This window comes from Podarcis vaucheri, assembly GCF_965113315.1.
Source record: "Podarcis vaucheri genome assembly, chromosome: 1".
NCBI classification, from domain to species: domain Eukaryota; kingdom Metazoa; phylum Chordata; class Lepidosauria; order Squamata; family Lacertidae; genus Podarcis; species Podarcis vaucheri.
The window spans coordinates 79,003,866-79,023,388 of record NC_138759.1 but is presented as its reverse complement, the minus strand read 5'-3'; the positions used below and the strand labels follow the sequence as shown (position 1 = coordinate 79,023,388).

Here is a 19,523-nt window from a genome sequence, read left to right as displayed (position 1 = left end):
ACAAATTGTCTCGTAAAGAGATGCTACAAAGCAAGGAAATGAAACACCAAGTCCTGCAGTTTGTGATCCAAGGTGAGATGGGGGCAGAAGTAGCCGCATCTCTCCCAAACCCTTTCCCCTCCTTTTCCAGATTCCTCTTGACCCTGTGTGTGGGAAAGTGTGTGTGTTGGCAGGGTAGGTAGATAGATCACAATAATATTCTGGCCCCACCTACTGCTTTTATAGTACACGAATACCATAATACTGTATTGTGAGGTACCACTCCAGTGTCAAAGCACAATATGTCAGCTGTACATTTTTCTCCACAGGGACTGTTAAGAAGTAACATAAAATGCCCTTTCCCAAAGAGAAACAAAAACATTCCATAGGATGCTGTCTGGGCTATTAGCACTTCCAGGAAGAGAGAACCTTCACACATTTCCCCATTTTAATGTTTTCATTCTCATAGTAATAAATAATGTACTTGCTTTTCACAGGTGTAGATGTGCTCAGCCAGGCCTGGATGACTGTGGTATGCAATCCAAACAGACTTCTTTCCTGTGAAATGTTTAGCTGGAGGAGGGAGGGCTTCTCTTCCACCCTGAACCAGAGAGCTGCCTATTTGGAGGAGCTGCAGGTCTATCATTGTGGGTGTTGTGTGCTGGAGTGTGGAAGCGCTCTTGTCCTAGGGCCATTTCATTAGGCCCAGCATGCTAGGTCATTCTTGTTTCCTCTGAGCTTTCCTGCTGATGGAACTAGAACTATTGCTGACATGTGAATGACTGAGTGTCATAGTTTTTGAAGGAGCACAGAGAAAGCACAGAATGTGGCATCGTGCATGGTATGTAGCTCCCTGAAAATCTCAGCCATTGTTTTAAAAAATAAGTTTTTAGCCCATATATGTGGGGAAATATCCAAAGGATAATGCCACATGGTGTGTGCATCTGATTGAAGTCTGCAGTTCTGCAGCTTGGATTCCAAATCCTGGGAATGAATTAAGCACTGAATACTTGCTTTTTGTAATAGTTTGCTTATGTTCCTGTTTATAGACCTGTCAAAGGCGTTTTCTCTAACCTAGAATAATGGAATAGCCTTTTGCCTACTACTCCACTGAGAAATTTGATCCTTTATGAACTTTTTGTAGAGAGGGAGGGAGATATGGAGTCATTCCATCTTAATAGCTCCTCCCTTAAATATATTGTTTCCAGTGTAGTAAACCTCCATAAAAAAGTAATAGCTTTAGCTAACTTTTATGTTAACTAAATGGGCACACCCTTTTCTCTCCCTCCCCTATGTTTTATTGCTGATAAAATATTGCTGTGGGATTGTTTCATTAGGGTAGTTGAAATCGTGAAACTCAAACCGAAAATAGTGTGACAGATGGGAAGAGAAATGCTGAAGACTTGTTATACTGTATGTCTGTGGTCACACCGTCTGTTTTGTAGACAGATGCCTTTTAGTTCACCTTGTACATCTGTAGCCTTAGCAGCAGGTGCTGCTTCCAGACAGCTGAATAACGCCGGTGTGATTTCTGAGGAATACAGAGGACATCTTGTTGTATCGTTGCCATAAGTGAGTTTGAATGGGGGAGATGGAGTCTGTGGGGTGTGTGTATGTGTGTGTACATGTTGGAGGTTTGGAAGGTGGGAGGATGTCCTGACAAGGGGAAGATGAACCTTTCAACTCTGCTTGGCAAGGAATAAATATGAATAGAAAGGTGTCTTCCCTGCAACTGACAGTGCAGATTGAATGTGAGATGACTTGTCTCAGAAAGACAGGGGCACAAGTTCACTTTTGAATGGGGGACAATCTGCCAAACATTTCAGAATAAAATTAAATATGTAGTAGGTGAGAAGTCAACATATTCCCCCCTGTTTTTGAAAGGATAAGTGGCTTTACGCAGTTGTCAGAAAAGCTGTTGAGTTTGAGTTTCTTTTCCTTTGCCATCCCTCTGATGAACTGGGGGTTCTGGTCCCCAAAAGCTTACGCCTTAATAAATGTGTCAGTCTTTTATAATGCCACAAGACACTCTGTTTTTGCTACAACAGACTAATATGGCTACCTGCTATGAAATTTATCAGGCCTGGTACCTGCTGAGATGACAAACCACTTGAGTCCTGAGGCATCTCTTCTCTGGAGGTGTAGGCATGGTTTCACTTCAGCTAGCCAACTATGAATTGCGTTTCATTGATCACATTGAGTTTCATATGAATTGGATTTCATTGATCACAAGCAAAGATCAAATACCATGAGTTCTGTTTTTGAGATTCCCTTTAGCTTGGGAGTGAAATTCATCATTTTGACATCTACAGGCTGGAATTCTCATGTATCCAGTGTAGAAGAGGGCTGGAAAAGGTGTCTTTATAATTAGTATATGGTAGGCATGGTTTATTTCACCCCATATCAGTCTGAATAACAAGGAATGCGGGTAGTTGTTTCTTTTGCACAGCAGAAACATAAATGGCTGGCATGTGTCACAGTGCTTGCTGGTCAGTAATCACACAATTCAAAGTTGGAGTTGAGTGTCAGGCCTAATGAGTGCAGCAGCTCATTTCCGGTGGTCTTGCTCTGTGAAATCAGTTGCCGAGTCTGAAAGTCCCCACCTCCCCATAGCCACCTAAGTCCCCTCTTTTCTGGGGCTGTTTTCAAACAGTCAGAGACTGTGTGCAGCCTGTTGCCACGCCACTGGTTCTGGGAGACAGAAGGAGGGGAGCTTGTCACAGCAGGAGGGAGAGACATCCGTGACTCTTCACCAGCCTGACTCATCTCTGCCTCTTGACCTCACTTCTCCCACTTGCCTGCTTCATCTTTTGCCCCTGATTCTTGACTTCTGTCTGCCACAGACTCTCCTAGCTCACTAAGCCCTGTCACCCCTTCAACTTCTGCCATCTCCTCTTCCCAGTCTTCTTCCTCTAACCACCCATCGTTGTCCCATCACTGCTCCCCAGGCTCTGAGCCTTCTTCCCTTGGTGGTTCCCCAGCCGCTTCCTCCCACTATTCCTCTGGGTCCAACAAGTTCCATGACATCACGTAAGTCTGAAACTGGCCCCTGAAAAAGAAAGTGGTCCATTAAACTCAGACCTCTGAATTCTGTTATATCTTAGCTAAAGGAGTGAAGGACGGGGGGAGCATTTGTACCTGCCACTTCTCTAAGGCAGCATGGAGCATTCCCGGAAGGATGGGGGTGCCAGTGACTGGTTAGCTCCATGTTTGGAGACGGTGTGCCTCTGAATACCAGATGCTATAAACCAACTTCAAGGGAGTGTTGCTGTCCTTGTGCCCTTGTAGCAGGCTTCCTGGGGGCATCTGGCTGACTACTGCTGGAAACAGACTGCTGAACTCAGTGGATGCTTGGTCAGCTCCATCGGAGATCTTCTTATTAACTGGGGCACCTCCAAAGGAACAGGTTCACTTTTAACTTCAAATGCTCCCTCCCCAATCCCTTCCAGGAAAATAATTTTAAAACATAGCAAATTCTTATGCAAGTACTTGATCAGTTTGATAGTAAGAACACAAGACGGGCCCTGGCATATTTAGTCCAGCATTCTTTCCTCATAGTGGCCAGCTAGATGCCTATGGGAAGCCCACAAGCAGCATATGAACTCATTAGCCCATGAGCTCATTTCCCCCAGTAACTGGTAGTACATCTTGTCTGACTGGACTCTGCTAACATACAGTTTCATTATATGACCCCTGGTATTATAAGAGAGTGAGAAAAACCCATCCACTCTCTGCTTACCATACCTAATTTTCTACACCTCTTTCTTGAAACCTCTCCCCGCACTTGCCTTTCAATCCCCTAAACTAAAAAAGCCCTAAATGTTGTCACCTTTCCTTATAAGATCTTGCTCCAGTCCCTTGATCAGCTCTGTTGCAAGAACTAGAACGATACACTGTATTCCAAGTGTGGTTGTTCTGTAGATTTTTATAAAGGCGTTACAATATTGGATGTTTTGTTTTTGTTCCCTTTCCTAACAATCTTAACATGGAATTCGCCTTTTTCCGCAGCTGCTGCACAAACCTCCATTGAGCTGTCTCCCATAACCTCAAGCCATATTGATTCTTCTTCAGATAGACTTGTTCTCCTATATGCTTGATAATTTCCAATATTCCATAGCTGAATCTGTTGGAAACAAGCCATTTCCTCTTCATGATACCATGTGGACCAAGTGATTTCTGTGGGGGAAGAGGTGGGAAGCTTGTTTTCAGAATCACCTCACTTGGAGTGAAATTTCTTATTCCTCTTAGTCCCACAAATCCTACTCTCAATACTATACATTGGCTACTTTCTTTCTCCCAGATCAAGGATCCATTTAGACCACAACTCTTCCCACCAGTAGACAGTCAGATGCCACTGGAAAGCAAACAAGCAGGGCATAGTAGACAGAACCATCGCCTGTCATTTTACCTAAGTGTCTGGTAAGCAAAAATATACTGCATATCAAGTTAGAGGATCCATTCTTAGCTATCCAAGCTAAGCGCCTTTGATACATTTGTCCTCCACACGCTTGTTTAATCCTTTCCTAAAGCCCATCTAAGCTAGTGACCATCATCACATCTTACAGCAGTGAATTCCGTAAGTTCATTATGCATTGTGTAATGGAATGCTTCCTTTTGGTGTCATGAACCTGTTGGCAATCCATTTTTTTTAGATGACCACAAGCCCTGATGTTTAGAGACAGAGGGCTTATCCACACTTCCTTCTGTTCCACTGTTTCCCCCACACCCCTGGGGAAAACCACTCATTAGCACTCAATCAGAGCAAAAGGCAATTCGGGTTTTCTTCGGTTTGGCACTTGCTCTGATTTAGCACTAAAGAGCAGATTTTCACTGGGAAAGGTGTAGGTCAAGTGGAAAATCACTCACACTTTCTAGGCACAGGACAGGCAGATGTAGACAAGCCCAGAGAGAGAATAGTTCCTCTTGGTTTTGTGTACGGTCTTGTGCTCTCACACTCCCTGGAAAGACTTCTTTTGTGTTTCTTGGCCCCTTCATTTGTATTGATACCTTGGGGTGGGAGTAGAGGAGAGGGATTGTGACTCAGTGGCAGAGTACATGCTTTGCAAGCATAATGAAGTTGTTAAACTGAAGGTCACATACAAATATTAAAAATCCAGGATCACCAACCTTTTGGGACCTTGTGGGGCACACTAGCAAACCAGATATACTATTTTGGGCACCACAAATGTACCACAACCATATGCACAAATGAGCAAATAGCAATGAAAGCTGGTATGATAGTGTGAGCCGAGTGCCTGCCTTGAACAAACGAGGCCAGATTTCAGCTCCCCATACAACCCACTAAGTTGTCTGGTTGACCTTCAGATAGTCACTATGCTATAAGTTAATGAAGCTCAAAGACAAATTGTGAAGACAAAATTATTATCACTTTAAAATGATGCCTAAGGCACCTCTTGCATTGCTAGGCACCGTTCCAAAGGTTATAAAAAGAAAAGTCTCTGACTACAGACTCACATTAAAGACTGGACACCTCAGAGAAGGAAAAGCAAAGGGTGAACGATGAGCTCAATTCAAAATGTGAGGATGAAGGGATGGGTTTTTAATAAAGGTTTAAAATTAGAAGCTGAGGGAACCATGTAATGTTCGAGAGGTACAGCATTCCAACAGAAGGGAGCAGCAACAGAAGCACGACACAGGTGTAATGCCAGAGTTACATTTTTCAGTAAAATAGGGAAAACCTTGAAGGAAAGGCAGTATAAATGGTAAAGGGACTGACTCCGGGGTTGCGGCACTCATCTCACTTTATTGGCCAAGGGAGCTGGCGTACAGCTTCCGGGTCATGTGGCCAGCATGACTAAGCCACAGTATACAAATGTGAAAATACATGAATGTGAGTTGTGCAATAATAAAACACAGCCTGTAGGCTTGTGACCCTACAGATATTTCCCATCAGTCCCAGCCAACATAGCCAGTAATCAGGGATGATGGGAGTTGTAGTCCCAGCATATGGAGACCCACAGGCTCCCCATCCCTGACTTAGAGATACTGGTAGTAATTTTGAATTATCCAGTTGTTCATTATGCCTGTATGTCAGCTTTATCATCCAAACTCTTAACTTTCCAACTCTACGGCTTTGAGGAAATAGCGATTTCAAGCTCACCCTGGCTGTAATGCTGTGAAGGTAGGGGCTAGTAATGTGAATTGGGTCTGATAGTTAAATGGCATGTTTGGAAGGAAATCCAAAGAGTTGACATGAGGAATTATGTGGCAAAAGGGATTGAGAGAAGAGTGGTGTTGGGCGGGGTGGGGGGGGGGTTGGGGGTTGGGAGGCAGCCATTAAAATGCCAATCTCTTCTCAGCCACTTGAAATTGCAGCTTAAATTTAGTATCATTTCAAAGCTCAGAATAATCTTTTATATGACTTGGAGCAGAAGCTACGTTTTCTCTGTGGTTTTAGAGAATATTGCCATTTAAAGAGATGTCAGCATTTTCAAGGAACTGGAAATTGAGTTGCTCAGAAAGTATAGCGCCCAAGATGGCAAAGGCTGTGAGGAGTACAGATGCAGAGTGGGGGGAAAACGTTTTTCTCTTTCTTTTTCTTCAAAGCCCTCTCCCCAGTCATGACATTGGGTAACACTTTAAAGTGACTTGACGAGTGACACAGTTTTTTCTGGCAATAAACTTCATATCTGAAATACAGCAAACTTATTCTGCCAATCCTCCTCTCCCCCCTCCTGCAAACGTTCTTTTTTGTGTGAATGTGAAGAAAAACATATTGCGCATTATCAGCCCATTTCACACCCTAGCTAATTTGAACTACTTGAATCTAAGCTTCTTCTTTAAAAAAAAAACGCACACAAATTGAGGGCACTTAGTTTGATTCAGTGGGGTTAAAGTTGGTTAAATCCTAGTCCTATTTTAAACCAAACGGAAATTAAGGCTAAAAGGGTCCATAATGCAGCTAGCACTTTTGCCCAAATCCTTAATAACACTTTAGATTTATGTTTTGTCATATCTCACAATTATTTGATTTCCCCTTCCTTAATTCCTGAAATCTTCAGCTTTTAAAAGTTCAAAGCAGGGGGGGGGGGAGCCTGCAACCTTCAAAATGTTGCTGGGCTCCCCACTCCCTTCAATCCCAGCCAGCATGGTCAGAAGCGTGACTCCTGAGCCTTGTATCTACAGCTGAGCCTTTACTATTATTTGCTTAAATAAATATATCTTCCTTACTTCCAAGGAAAAGTTATCTGCCCGCATGTTTCGGGGTGGGAGCTAGGACAGGTTACTGTATTGGATATCCAAAATGGTGCGTCCCAGAAGCAGTCTGGCAAAAGTGTGTATTTGTTACTTAAGGACTGCAGTGTCATGATTTTCATGCCTGAATGAGCCATGACTACAAAGTTTTGTATCATGAAGCTTGTCAACAGAGCTGTACGAATCATTTACATCAGTACAGTGGTAAAGGTAAAGGTAAAGGTACCCCTGCCCGAACGGGCCAGTCTTGACAGACTCTGGGGTTTGTGCGCCCATCTCACTCAAGAGGCCGGGGGCCAGCGCTGTCCGGAGACACTTCCGGGTCACGTGGCCAGCGTGACAAAGCTGCATCTGGCGAGCCAGCGCAGCACACGGAACGCCGTTTACCTTCCCGCTGGTAAGCGGTACCTATTTATCTACTTGCACCCGGGGGTGCTTTCGAACTGCTAGGTTGGCAGGCGCTGGGACCGAGCAGCGGGAGCGCACCCCGCCGCGGGGATTCGAACCGCCAACCTTTCGATCGGCAAGCCCTAGGCGCTGAGGCTTTTACCCACAGCGCCACCCGCGTCCCTCAGTACAGTGGTACCTCGGGTTAAATACTTAATTCGTTCTGGAGGTCCGTTCTTAACCTGAAACTGTTCTTAACCTGAAGCACCACTTTAGCTAATGGGGCCTCCCACTGCCACCTCACCGCCGGAGCACGATTTCTGTTCTCATCCTGAAGCAAAGTTTTTAACCCTAGGTACTATTTCTGGGTTAGCAGAGTCTGTAACCTGAAGCGTATGTAACCTGAAGCGCCTGTAACCCGAGGTACCACTGTATATTTATTGATGAACTATTGCAGTTACCTGAATTAATTAAGGAACCCCTTGAGTTTGTAGAAAATGTTCATTATTTCTAATGTAAGTGCTTAAAAAAGGAATGTGGTTTCCCAGACCTGGGTCTCCAGCTGTTTTTGAAATACAATTCGCTTCTTCCCTGACCACTGTTTCTGCTAGGATGATGGGAGTTGTAGTCCAACAGCAGCTGCAGACCCAAGTTTTGGAAAGCCTGCTGTAACGCTTCAGGTAATGATGGGCTATAACTGCTGTCTTCCCTGACCTGATCATACGGGCTGAAGGGCCTTGGGTTTCCTATCCCTGATTTAAAACAAGAACTACAGGTGTCAGACGCCATCTTAGAAGTGGCATTCTGCTCCTCTCTCACAAAGAAACCTTCCAAGCAAATCCAAGGAAGTTGCTGTTACAGACATAATCTCCTGTGTTTCTCTAACTACAGTTCCATGCAGATTCAGTGGATGGATTTATAACTCATATAAGTAATGGACTTAAGTTTCCGATATCTGTTCACATTCTCAGCTGTGCATCATCGGATGTTTACAAATTTGGCCAAGGGCTTTTGTGTATGTGTGTTTTTAAAGCCCTGGAAAAATTAGATTGTTGCCCTTTTCCCGTCCCCTCTTCCACATCAGACTTGGTGTCCTGCTGTGTCCTAAGCAGCACAGCAGCAGCAAACTGACCGAGGAAGTGTTGACCAATACCATTTTCTCACTTTTTTTGAAAAAGTGCCTGTCACTTCTTTACTGCCCTTACAACTATATCTATGCTCTTGGCAGCTGGTGGAGATCAGAAGGCCCTGGAATGCAGGGGATACCACTCAGCTGATGAGCTGCCGAGCTGCCTCCAAAAATGCAGGCAGGCATTTGCATAGCTGAAGCAGCTGCCCCAGGATCTTGCCACCCCCAGGCGGTTGCCTGCTTTGCCTCCAGTGTCTGTGCCGGCCCTGAAGTGATGCATATGCAAGAGTGAATCAGCTCCTTGATCTTTTTTCATACCAAAGGTTAGCTTGGGCAATTTTCTAGTATGTGTATCATATACTTCTAGCTTTTAAAATGCCCTTCTCACACCACTGAGGGCTGGTTTAATCCCTGGAAATTCTTGGAATGCCAGGCGTAAGTCTGAGGAATGCTTCCTGGGGATCTCTGCAGTGAGACAATGTGACTGCAATTAAAATGAAAAATCAATTCTCTGTGTGGGAACTGATTCTGAGGTATTAAATGTACTGAAAATGCCTGTTTTCTGCTATGTAGAGTAGCACGTTCCTTAGAAGCTTGCCACTTGTTTTTCAACCAGCGCATGACAGACTTTCAATCTTCGCCTTAGAATGCCAAGAAACATAGATGAGCAGAGACAAGTCCAGAGCTTTTCTTTTCTTAATTGTTGTCAGTCCCATCTTGCTTTGCCCAAAACATTGTTGCTGGTAGCAAACGGGCTACTGCTCAGATGCTCACCTTGTAGGGTGAGGTGATTTCATTTGGAGTCCCCTGTGAAATCCTGCCTAGCAGCAGATTGGTCTCTTGGCAGGAGAAGCTCAAGCACAGATTACTTTGTCCTTGTTTTTGTTCTGACTTGCCAAGGCTCCCTCTGAATGACGGAATGACATTGCATGATGCAAATAACCCATCTTTACCTAATAATGATTCAGACTGTCATTGTGTGGGAACTATTCCAAGAGAATTCAGAACTTTGTGGTATCACTCCGCCTCCTTGGTTTTGCATAGTATAGTATTGACAAAGTGGTACTTTATCCATTCCCATCTGGGTTCCTGGTGTTCTTGAATATGGCAATCCCTCCTTACAGCCTGCCATGCCCCGAGTACCAAGAGAGAAAGAATATTAGCCACTCTGGGGTGTGAAATATAAATCTGGGGGTCTAAGGATAGAACTTAGTCTGGTGAGCTACTGCGGGACAGTGTCTGCTAGTGCTTCAGAGCTCTCCTTAGGTGCAAAAAAGGACAGGGATGTGTAAGATTGGCTACTGTGACTGGTGGATGCTATGAAGCCTCCAGATGTGCCAGGTCTTGCATAAGTGCTACAAGGCCTGCTTTTGTCTGTTCAAGGCAGCAGTATCTCCTACCCATTCAAGCCAAATTTGAGTATGGATGCCCATGGTCCTCTCAGCTTGTCGTACAGGTTTCCTGACCCTGCCACTCTCCTAGGATTAGGCCAGTTCTGGTCACCTCTGAGGCCCCATTTCCCCTGGGTTCTAATGGGCTGCCCTAGTCCCAATGGACACCTTGTTTGCTTCTTGTCTGCTACTCAACCTTTTCTTGCACCAATAATAGCCACTCATGTAATTCCATCAGCTTAGGTTGGCTCAGCAGCTGTGGCCTTTCCTGGGCCACAGCTAAGTGATGCTATGACAATGTGCTGTATGTCAGGCTGCCTTCAAAGATTGTCCAGAAACTGTATTTAGTTCAAAATGCAGCCTCCACACTGTTGACTGAGACCATGTTTTGCTGATATTGAAAGAATTTCACTGGCTTCTGGTTTGTTTTCAAGCACTGCTCAAAGTGCTTGTGTGATTACCCAAGATGCCTGATGGGATATCTTGGGTGGGGTGGTCCAACACATGGCCCAAGGGCTGCATATGGACTATGAGGCCTTTTTTGGTGGCCCTTGGTAACATTTGATGCCCCACGACCACCACAGCCCTTGTTCTGACTTCCCAAAGCTGGGTTAAGCGAGGTACTGGGCTTTGTGAAGGAGGTGTGAGGGCTCTGACAGGGTCCTAGAGTCCTCCATTCTCCTTTCCAAAGCCTAGTTAGTGCTTTCCCAGCTTTGGGAAGAAGGTGGGAAGGCTCTAGGACCTGCCAGAGCCTTGTGTCTCCTTCCCGAAGCCGGTGTCTCACTTTGGGAAGACAGCATGAGGGCTTGAGCAGGGGGCGTCACATTTTGGCCTTGCTCCTCCCTACTGCACAGCAAGGCAACTTGTGGCCCACGTATTCTGTGTTGAAGTACTCCTGCAGCCTACTTGGTATGAAAAGTTGAACTGCCCTGATCTTGGGGGTGGCTCAATACCACAGTAATAGCAGCTCGGCTGCAATGTATACTGCAGATCAGGAAAGGTACCACCAGTGCCCAAAGCATGACAGCATGTTTTAATAAATCAAGAAAACTACTAGGCATGCGAAGGCTTCCCTCAGATAGTGGTTTGGGGAGTCAGTTCCCAGCACCCTTAACAAGCTACACATTCCAGGATACTTGGGGGGGGGGAGTCATGCATTTCAAATATGCATTAGAGGCATGGCCTGGGCTTGAACTAGTGGAGGAGAAGACTTCCTGTCACCACCTCCAGTTCTTGCATGTTTGCATTCAGGAAGGCATATGAGGGAATTTTGTCCAACTGCAGCAGCACTGTCCTTTCAGGGATCTGCGGACAACTAAGAATCCAAAAACAGAAAACAAAAACTCCACCCCAGAACTGCCTCTCCATTTTGCAATTCCATGTTTGTTTTATGTACAACTTGCATTTTGGGAAAAAATATATATATCTGTGCATGCATGTTATTAACGAATGTGTCAGTTAGGCTGTATTGCTGGCAGACATAAGCGGAGGGCTCTCATTGCCAGCCACTGATAGGAACAGATGCAGTGGCAGCAAGTAGAGAAACCAAGCAGTAGGAGAACTGCTCGGAAACAGGGGGCCTCTCTTGTAGAACTTGCACATGCTGACATATCCAAGCTGTCTTTGAGATTCAGATCAACAACATATCAGGCAATCCTTCTGGAAGTCGTTTCTCAACATACTGAACAAACACATGCTAATGCCTGTTTACCCACCGTAAAGAAGTGAGCAGTTTATTGCTCTTGCCAAAAGGGAGTTTTCCCCCTCTTCCACGTAGGAATAATGAAAAGGAGGCCATGATCAACACAAGGTGCTGCTAGTGTGGGCTGGCTGACATGCCAATTCTGAGTCTCCCGGACTGTCTTCTTTCTTACAGCTGTCAGCACATTCCTATGGTTTTTTTTGAGGCCTTTCATCTTGGCTCCCAATACATTGGGTCAAGCGATCACTTCACAAGGTGTATGACACTGGGAGCAACACTAAAAGTGCTGAAAATGAAATACGGAGCCTGTGGCAGCGCTGAAGCCAGGATGTTAGCACAAAACATTTTGCCACTGCATCGGCTGGTATCTTACTTTCTACTCTTATATTGCTCAGATGGCCTTCACTCAAGTCATGTACTGCACTGGGTCAGAGATGAACAGTTTTTGAAAGATTGCAGGACTTATTCCTCTGATAATACCTCTGTTTTAAAATCTGTATTCAGGTTGCATTTGATGCTATAAACTCCTTTGATTTCTATGCTTCTGAAAAAGTCAGACTCTTGGTACCTCTTAAAATGGAAAGCTGAAGGATGGAGGCACCCTGTATGAGTGGCTTCATTTCAGATCCTTGCACACAGGTTTGATTCTTTGCATGCGTGGAAGGAAAGCTTCTGGACAGATAGCTAGGTACAAGAATAAGTGAGATCAAGAAAACTAGGCTAAGAAGGCGAAACCCATGTTCTGCCTCATGATCATGTGCCTTGAAACTCATGCTCCCATTTCTTCTTTCTAGAGTGACTGAGAGGGGACATTTTGTAGGGCAGAAGCAGTCAGAGGGTGGAGGAGGGGTGTTTAGGAAGGAGGGAGCCATAAGCTCAGAGACAACACACTTGCTTTGCATGCAAAAGGCCCTTGGTTTGATCCGTGGCATCTCTGATTAAAAGGATCTACAGTGGTACCTTGGTACTTGAACTGCTTGGCTCGCAAACAAATCAGCTCCCAAACACCACAAACCCAAAGTAATTGTTCCGGTTTGTGAACGTTTTTCGGTAGCCGAATATTCAATGTTGCTTCTGCTTGAGTGCAGGAAGCTCCTGCAGCCAATCGGAAGCCACGCCTTGGTTTTCGAACAGTTTCAGGAGTTGAACAGACTCCTGGAACGGATTAAGTTTGAGAACCAGGGTACCACTGTAGTTGCAAATGCTAGAGATCCTGGAGGGTTGCTATTAGGGCTCATCTATAGGTCCTTTTAGAAGGGACGTGGGTGGCGCTGTGGTCTAAACCACAGAGCCTAAAGCTTGCCGATCAGAAGGTCGGCGGTTCAAATCCCCGTGACGGGGTGAGCTCCCGTTGCTCGGTCCCTGCTCCTGCCAACCTAGCAGTTCGAAAGCACGTCAAAGTACAAGTAGATAAATAGGCACTGTTCCAGCGGGAAGGTAAACCATGCGCTGCTCTGGTTCGCCAGAAGCGGCTTAGTCTTGCTGGCCACATGACCCGGAAGCTGTACGCCGGCTCCCTTGGCCAATAAAGCGAGATGAGCGCCACAACCCCAGAGTCATCCGCGACTGGACCTAACGGTCAGGGGTCCCTTTACCTATATTTCCTTTTGTGACACTTTCAAGGCACAGGTCTAGGATTTCCAGGTCCTTGTCCGAGCATTTGTTTAATTTTTTTGTCTGGGAACTTTCCCTGGAAAAAGCTGCATTTTACTGCTGAATTGATGCAAACAATCATCTGTGGAAAACCCAGTTGCGGTTTGTGCTGATTCAGCAGTAAAATGTGGGTTTTTCTGGGGAAAGTGATGGGACAAAAAACAACAACAGCAACCAAAACACTTGGGCATGGACCTGGAAATCCCAGATCAGTGCCTAGAAACACGGTACAAAAAGAAATGTAGATGAGCCCTTAGTCAAAGTACACAATTCTGGACTAAATAGACCAGGCATAAGGTAGCTTTCAATGTTTCTCTCCCTGCTGCTTTCCCCCAGTAGTTCCTCCCCTAGCCACTGCCTTCCTGCCAGCCCCCCAGACCTGGATTTGCAAACAAAAAGCATTCCCAGCACCACTCTTTCATTGATATTTCAATAATGCAATGGGGGCGGATAAGAATTTCAGTAAGATCAAAAGTTGAAAAAGAACTGGCATAAAGCATTTGTTGTGATTGGTTTCTAAACAGAATACCTGTAGCAATGTTCAGACAAGTACCTTTTGTGTTTGAGATGAAAGGATTTGTTGCTTTGGCATTTATAACTAGTGTAGGCCCTCTGAAATCAGGTTCTTTTGGCCATTTCAGATTAATATTCTTAATAATTGTAATCTCCCCTCATGCCCAATCTGAAGTGTGGTTTGCAGAAAGTTTGACAGTTGGATGGATTTCTTAGACGAGGAAGCTCTCTTGCTTCACCAAAATCCATTTTGTAAAAGGCAAATGGTTCATAAGTGCCCCACGATGCATAGATTCTTATATGTGAAGGCGCCAATTTTCCTCTCTTATTTTCTTGTCAGAAAGCAAATGCCTTCCTAGCAGGATGTTAATGGCTGCTGATTATAGGTCCTAACTGATGGAATGGTGAAGGTCAAGTTAATTTTCCTCAACAGACAAGGTATGGTGTGGGTTTCCAGGGCAACCAGTGCTATCCCACCATGCTGTCCAGAACACATGTTGAAATATAAATAAATTAAAATATCACAAAAAAATAAAAAATGTCAAAGCCTGTATAGAATCAAAAGGCATGTGTGCATATGGGGATAAACTGATTCAGGGAATCTCAAACATTGACATGAAGAGTCAGAAATGTTTTCAAGCCTTCCCAAGCCAATGCTGACAAAGTGCGAAGTACCCGGCTGTCGGGTGAAGAAGGGGGAAGAGTCATTTCCCCTTGTGTCAAACTGTGACAAGTGGACTTGACTTAAGGTCCTCATTTGAAAGATCCAGGGAAGTTCTTAAAACTGACAAAAAATGTTTTCTCCATCACCCTATCCCTAAAACATCACGAGAGAAATGGCACTGAGTGAAGGAGCAGAGCAGGAACAAGCTGTTCCTCCCTCTCTCCCCGCTTGCATTCTTGTGCCAGGTTGTTCCATGTACAATTTGCCTAGTAGAATTTCCTCCAGCAAGGTGTCTTATGGTTCCTGCCCTGGCAGATGAAATGTCTGAATGTTATGCTGCCTCTTGCATTCACAGAGGCCTGCATGGTGGTAACAGCTGCTGAACATTTTAACTAGGGATGAGCAGAGCGGTGTATTTCTAGGCCATGTCATTTTTCACATGGGTCCTTATTTACATCCTATCCTATCTCTGCACCATTCCGTGAAGAATAAAGGATAACAGCATTCTGATCCAAGGATTAGTCCAGGAAGTGTGGACTGAGTCAGTCTGATTAAAAATGCAGACCACATTAAATCCTTGAGGAGCCCAAAATGCAGTTCCTGTATAATTTGCTTTTAACTTGAGCAAGGTATCTGATTAAAGGTGTGTGAATTCTGCACTAGAAAATTCAGGTTTTGCCATTTACTTCCACTTCATTTTCCATTTGTCTTGGCTTCCCTGATGGAAACCTGCTTTCCTCTGCCCAAATAGAGACCAGCTTTTAAGCTTCCAAACGTCATGGACACTTCTGAAGATTTTGCCTTTTGGTGCCCTGTGTGTGCAGCTAGATCGGTATGGGTCCAGGGCAGTGGGTAACGTTAAAAGAAAGCAGCTGTCTCCAGCATTGACTTGACAGGAAGAACACCATAGTTTTTATAGTGGTTGTGAATATTTCCCATGCCTGCATAGGAAGCTAGAAGCTTCTGCCTTTTTTACGTTAAACTTTTTTTTCTTTCTAAAAAAAAGTTATGAGGTAAACTAAGAGCTGCAGTGGATTTTTAGACCTACTTAATTCTGTTGCAATACTTTTTAAAGAATGTACTCAGGAGAGCCATAATTCCACTTACCCTTGGCATAGGTGATGGAGGGAATGGGTTAATGGGGCAGAGGGGAACAGTTATGTGTAATGTGATAAGCATGCTTGTTTTGTGTCTACCTAGCACACAGGAGCATCCCTTATGCCAAGGTGTCTCACGAGAGTGTTTGTACTGTGTGCCCCGGTGCCAGTAATTGCTACAGTGCTCTTTTCCTAATAGCTCAGGATTGATTTTTATTGCATTGCCCCTTTAGGAATACTGGATTTCTTTCCCCCAAAGTGCATCTTTGTATTAGGGATTTTATTGAAAATGATCTCATCTTGCCGATTCTCATCTTGCAGGTAGAAGAGATTATTTTGCTTAGTCCCACACTTTGTTATCCATTCACAAGCTTGGCACCAGTATCCATCTGTAGTAATTTCTATGATCCATTCTTCAACCACATGCTTTGTTTTGCATTATTGATTTTTTTAACTAGGTCTGCCACTATTCCTCAGTTTTTATCTCTTGAATGAGAAGAGCTCCAAAAGTTGCAGGATACCTTTCTAGCAGGGGTAGATGAAGTAAGTGGCATAAATGGCCAGCCAACTGCCCAGCCACCACTGTATTGAGTTCCAGTGGGGCAGTGGAGCAGGACCAGGGTTGGGAGCACAGCTCCGGTACTTTTTTGGCAGCAGGAACAATGATGTTATCTGCTGGAGCACCAGAAAAAAATCTCACAACACCTTGTGGAGGATTCTCCAATTAGGCATGCCTACAAGGGCTTGAGCACACCTCTAGGGGCAGAGTTGATTTTATTTCAATCAATCAATCAAATAATTAATTAATTAAAGTCTGCCCTTCACTCAAAGGTCCCAGGGCAGAGATACAAAAAAATAAAAACCAACATTGATTTAATAATATCAACTGCGACAATATACTACACAAAATACAAAATAATAATAATAACCCACAGTAAAACTGCAGGTAACTGAAATTGCAAAAAGTAGAGTCAAACAGGCAGTCTGATCTCCCCCTGCACTTCATCCAAAGGCCTGGGTGAAGAGGTGCAACTTCACCTGATGAAGAAATTACAACAAAGGTGGTGATTAGAATCACCTGGGTAGGGGGAGGTCACTCCACAAGTGTAGAGGTTCAAGAAAGGCTCAGCTGCAAAAGGAAGGCCTCATACTCCTTCTTGCCCAGGAGTCGTCAATAGCCTGATATGGAAGCTTCTTCCAAGAGAGGATGCAGTTATGTGGCTAACTGCATAGGACAGTGTCCAACAGTTCCTGATGAATGTGGTTTTTTAAAAAATCTAGGGAGCATGACCTGCAGAAAATGACCCTCAGTATTCCTTTGATGACATCAGGTTTGTGCAGAAACTGTCAGTTTGCTGTTAGTATATTGATAGTTGTTGGCAAAAGACTTTTGGAATAGAGCTGAGATATGCTCTGGAGCCATACAGACACAGTAGTTATTGTGAAGTGATGGCTGCCAATCTCCTGTTGCCTGTGGGCAGAACATCTTCAGTTAATAAAGATGCAGGATGCTGGACTGGGTCTCTTACTGCCATCAATGGATCACCTGCGGTAAGTACTAAACAAGCAAATAATGTGGAAGTCAGCTGGGCCGCAATTTTAATTGAACTTTGCTTTGAGAGAAAGTCATAAGATAGGCTTATGAGTGGTTACCTGCTCAATTATTATGTCCTGTGTTTTTAATCCTAGCTCAGGCTACTAGCTGTTGCTTTTATAACAACTGGCAACCCACCCCCAAAAAGAAATAATTACGAGGAATATGCATTCATACTCAGATTAAGATTGAATAACCCCAAATAAAAATGATATTATTATTATTATTTAGTGCAACCTTCCCTTAATGTTGGCGCAGTATGTTTCTTTGTTGGTGCAGCTTTTGAACTGTGTGCTACTGGAACAAATGCAAAAGGGGTCAATTGATGCTTGATAGAAGGTGAGATTGCAGGGTAGGTTTGCTTGTTTGTTCAATGTGAATTCCTATACAAGATGACCCATAATAAATATTCCAAGCTTTAAAAAGAAAGCTGCTGAAAGCAACCCACAACATGGTGACAGGTGTGTATGTAGGGCTGGAGGAAGCCTTCTATGGCATCTAATCAAGCCACAGATGGAGGTGGTCATGGCAGGAAATCCACATTTCAGAGCATCCCAAACAAATTGCTGTCTAGCCTCTGCCTGCAGACCTCCACCAAGGGAGAGCACCTCCTCAGCTTCTGTTCTTACACAATAAATATGGAGATACTGAGATAATGAGCAAATACTTTGGGTGCCCAGTATATTTATTGGGCAAAGCTCAGTTCCATTAATAAACTGCAAACAATAGACAACTAGAAGATCCAGTATCCACTAGTAGCCACTTGGGAAAGCTTGACAGCTCTCATTTGCTTCTAAGTCAGTGAGACATTTAATTTATTAGTAAATGTAGATTCCATTCCCATGACAGAAAGGATCATGTCAGAGATGGAATTCTTGTGAAAATATATTGTGTAAACTATGTAAGGATTGGAACTGGGCAACAAAAATCCTTGGGCAGGACAATTGGCTGCACAATAATTCCCCTCCCTGGAATTTTGTGGGCCGTTCTGGTAGCTGCCATGATTTGCACAACACATTATGATGGCACATCACAATAACACAACTATCTGTGGCAAATATCGCTGAAGTGATCTGATGTGAGGGATATGCTGTTCAAAATTGTGGGTTTCCCCCCTGTCACAAGGTGTCTTTAGAGTATGAGATTACAGTGGTACCTTGGTTTAAGAACAGCCCTGATTACGAACTATTCGGTATATGAATTCCGCAAAACTGGAAGTAGCGTTCTGGTTAGCGAACTTTACCTCGGTCTATGAATGGAAGCCAAACGGTGGAAGGGCACCAGCGGCGGGAGGCCTCGTCAGGGAAAGCGCGCCTTGGTTAAGAACGGTTTCAGTTTAAGAACGGACTTCCGGGATGGATTAAGTTCGTAAACCGAGGGACCACTGTATTTACTTCGCTCGGTTTATTATCTGTTGTCATTTCTATTTCTTACACAATCTCCTTCACCATGAAGTCCCTGGGCAATTTACAGCATATAAAAGCACAGTTCAATTAAAACTTCAGTGAAACACTGGGAAGTTTAGAGAGTTTTGTATTTTTTGTAAGTGGTGTGTCTAGAAGTATTGGCAACGCTGCCGTGCTTCTTCCTCTGGGTATACTAAATATCCTTTGTGAGGTTTTTTTTATGAAACTTGTGGCCACCTGTACACGCTAACTGGCTCCGTGTGGGCTATAGTTCATGCATTGCTTTCCTATATAAATAATATTTGTGGTCTTCTGTGATTTGTGCTGTCATATGTGATTTGTGTATATGGCTTGACATACCAGAGGGAGCAAAATGTTTCTGAAAGCCAGCTATTGATTTATAAATATCAGAAGCAGAAAGAGAGCCGAAGGATGCAATTTAGTGGCTTCTCTTTTGTGCATACTTGATATGCCATAACATCTAGTACTGTAATCCGCTTTGCATCTGCGTTATAATTCACTGGACCCCTGTGGAGAATCACTGCTTCGGCTTGTTGAAACCTGGAAGCCTTGCTAGTGAGTGCTGCACTGCTGCGTGGCCTCATTATCTTCAGAGGTGCCAGTGGGGTTTTCTGGGCCCAGTACAAATGTGTGAGGGTTAGGTCCTCTGTCAGGATGGAGGAGAAATCCACAGAACTTGGATTTAAGAGGGGACTCTCATGATTTGATCCAAGAGGATAATGAACCCAGGCTGGATCATAAGTCTACCTGTGGATCCCTTTAAGAGGCAGTC

The 19,523-nt window shown here is 44.3% G+C and overlaps 1 protein-coding gene and 1 long non-coding RNA gene across 10 annotated transcripts in view; one reads left to right on the top strand and one right to left on the bottom strand.

The window, feature by feature from the left end:
* The window catches only part of TSPAN4 (tetraspanin 4), a 486,061-nt gene that overhangs the window by 247,238 nt on the left and 219,300 nt on the right, over window positions 1-19,523 (top strand). The gene's annotated exons all lie outside the window — the stretch shown is intronic.
* Window positions 4,062-9,612, bottom strand: LOC309536608. Its single transcript, XR_014221672.1, has 3 exons — window positions 9,485-9,612; window positions 4,846-4,986; window positions 4,062-4,155 (listed from the first exon to the last, which is right to left on the bottom strand). It is a non-coding gene; the product is annotated as an uncharacterized lncRNA (long non-coding RNA).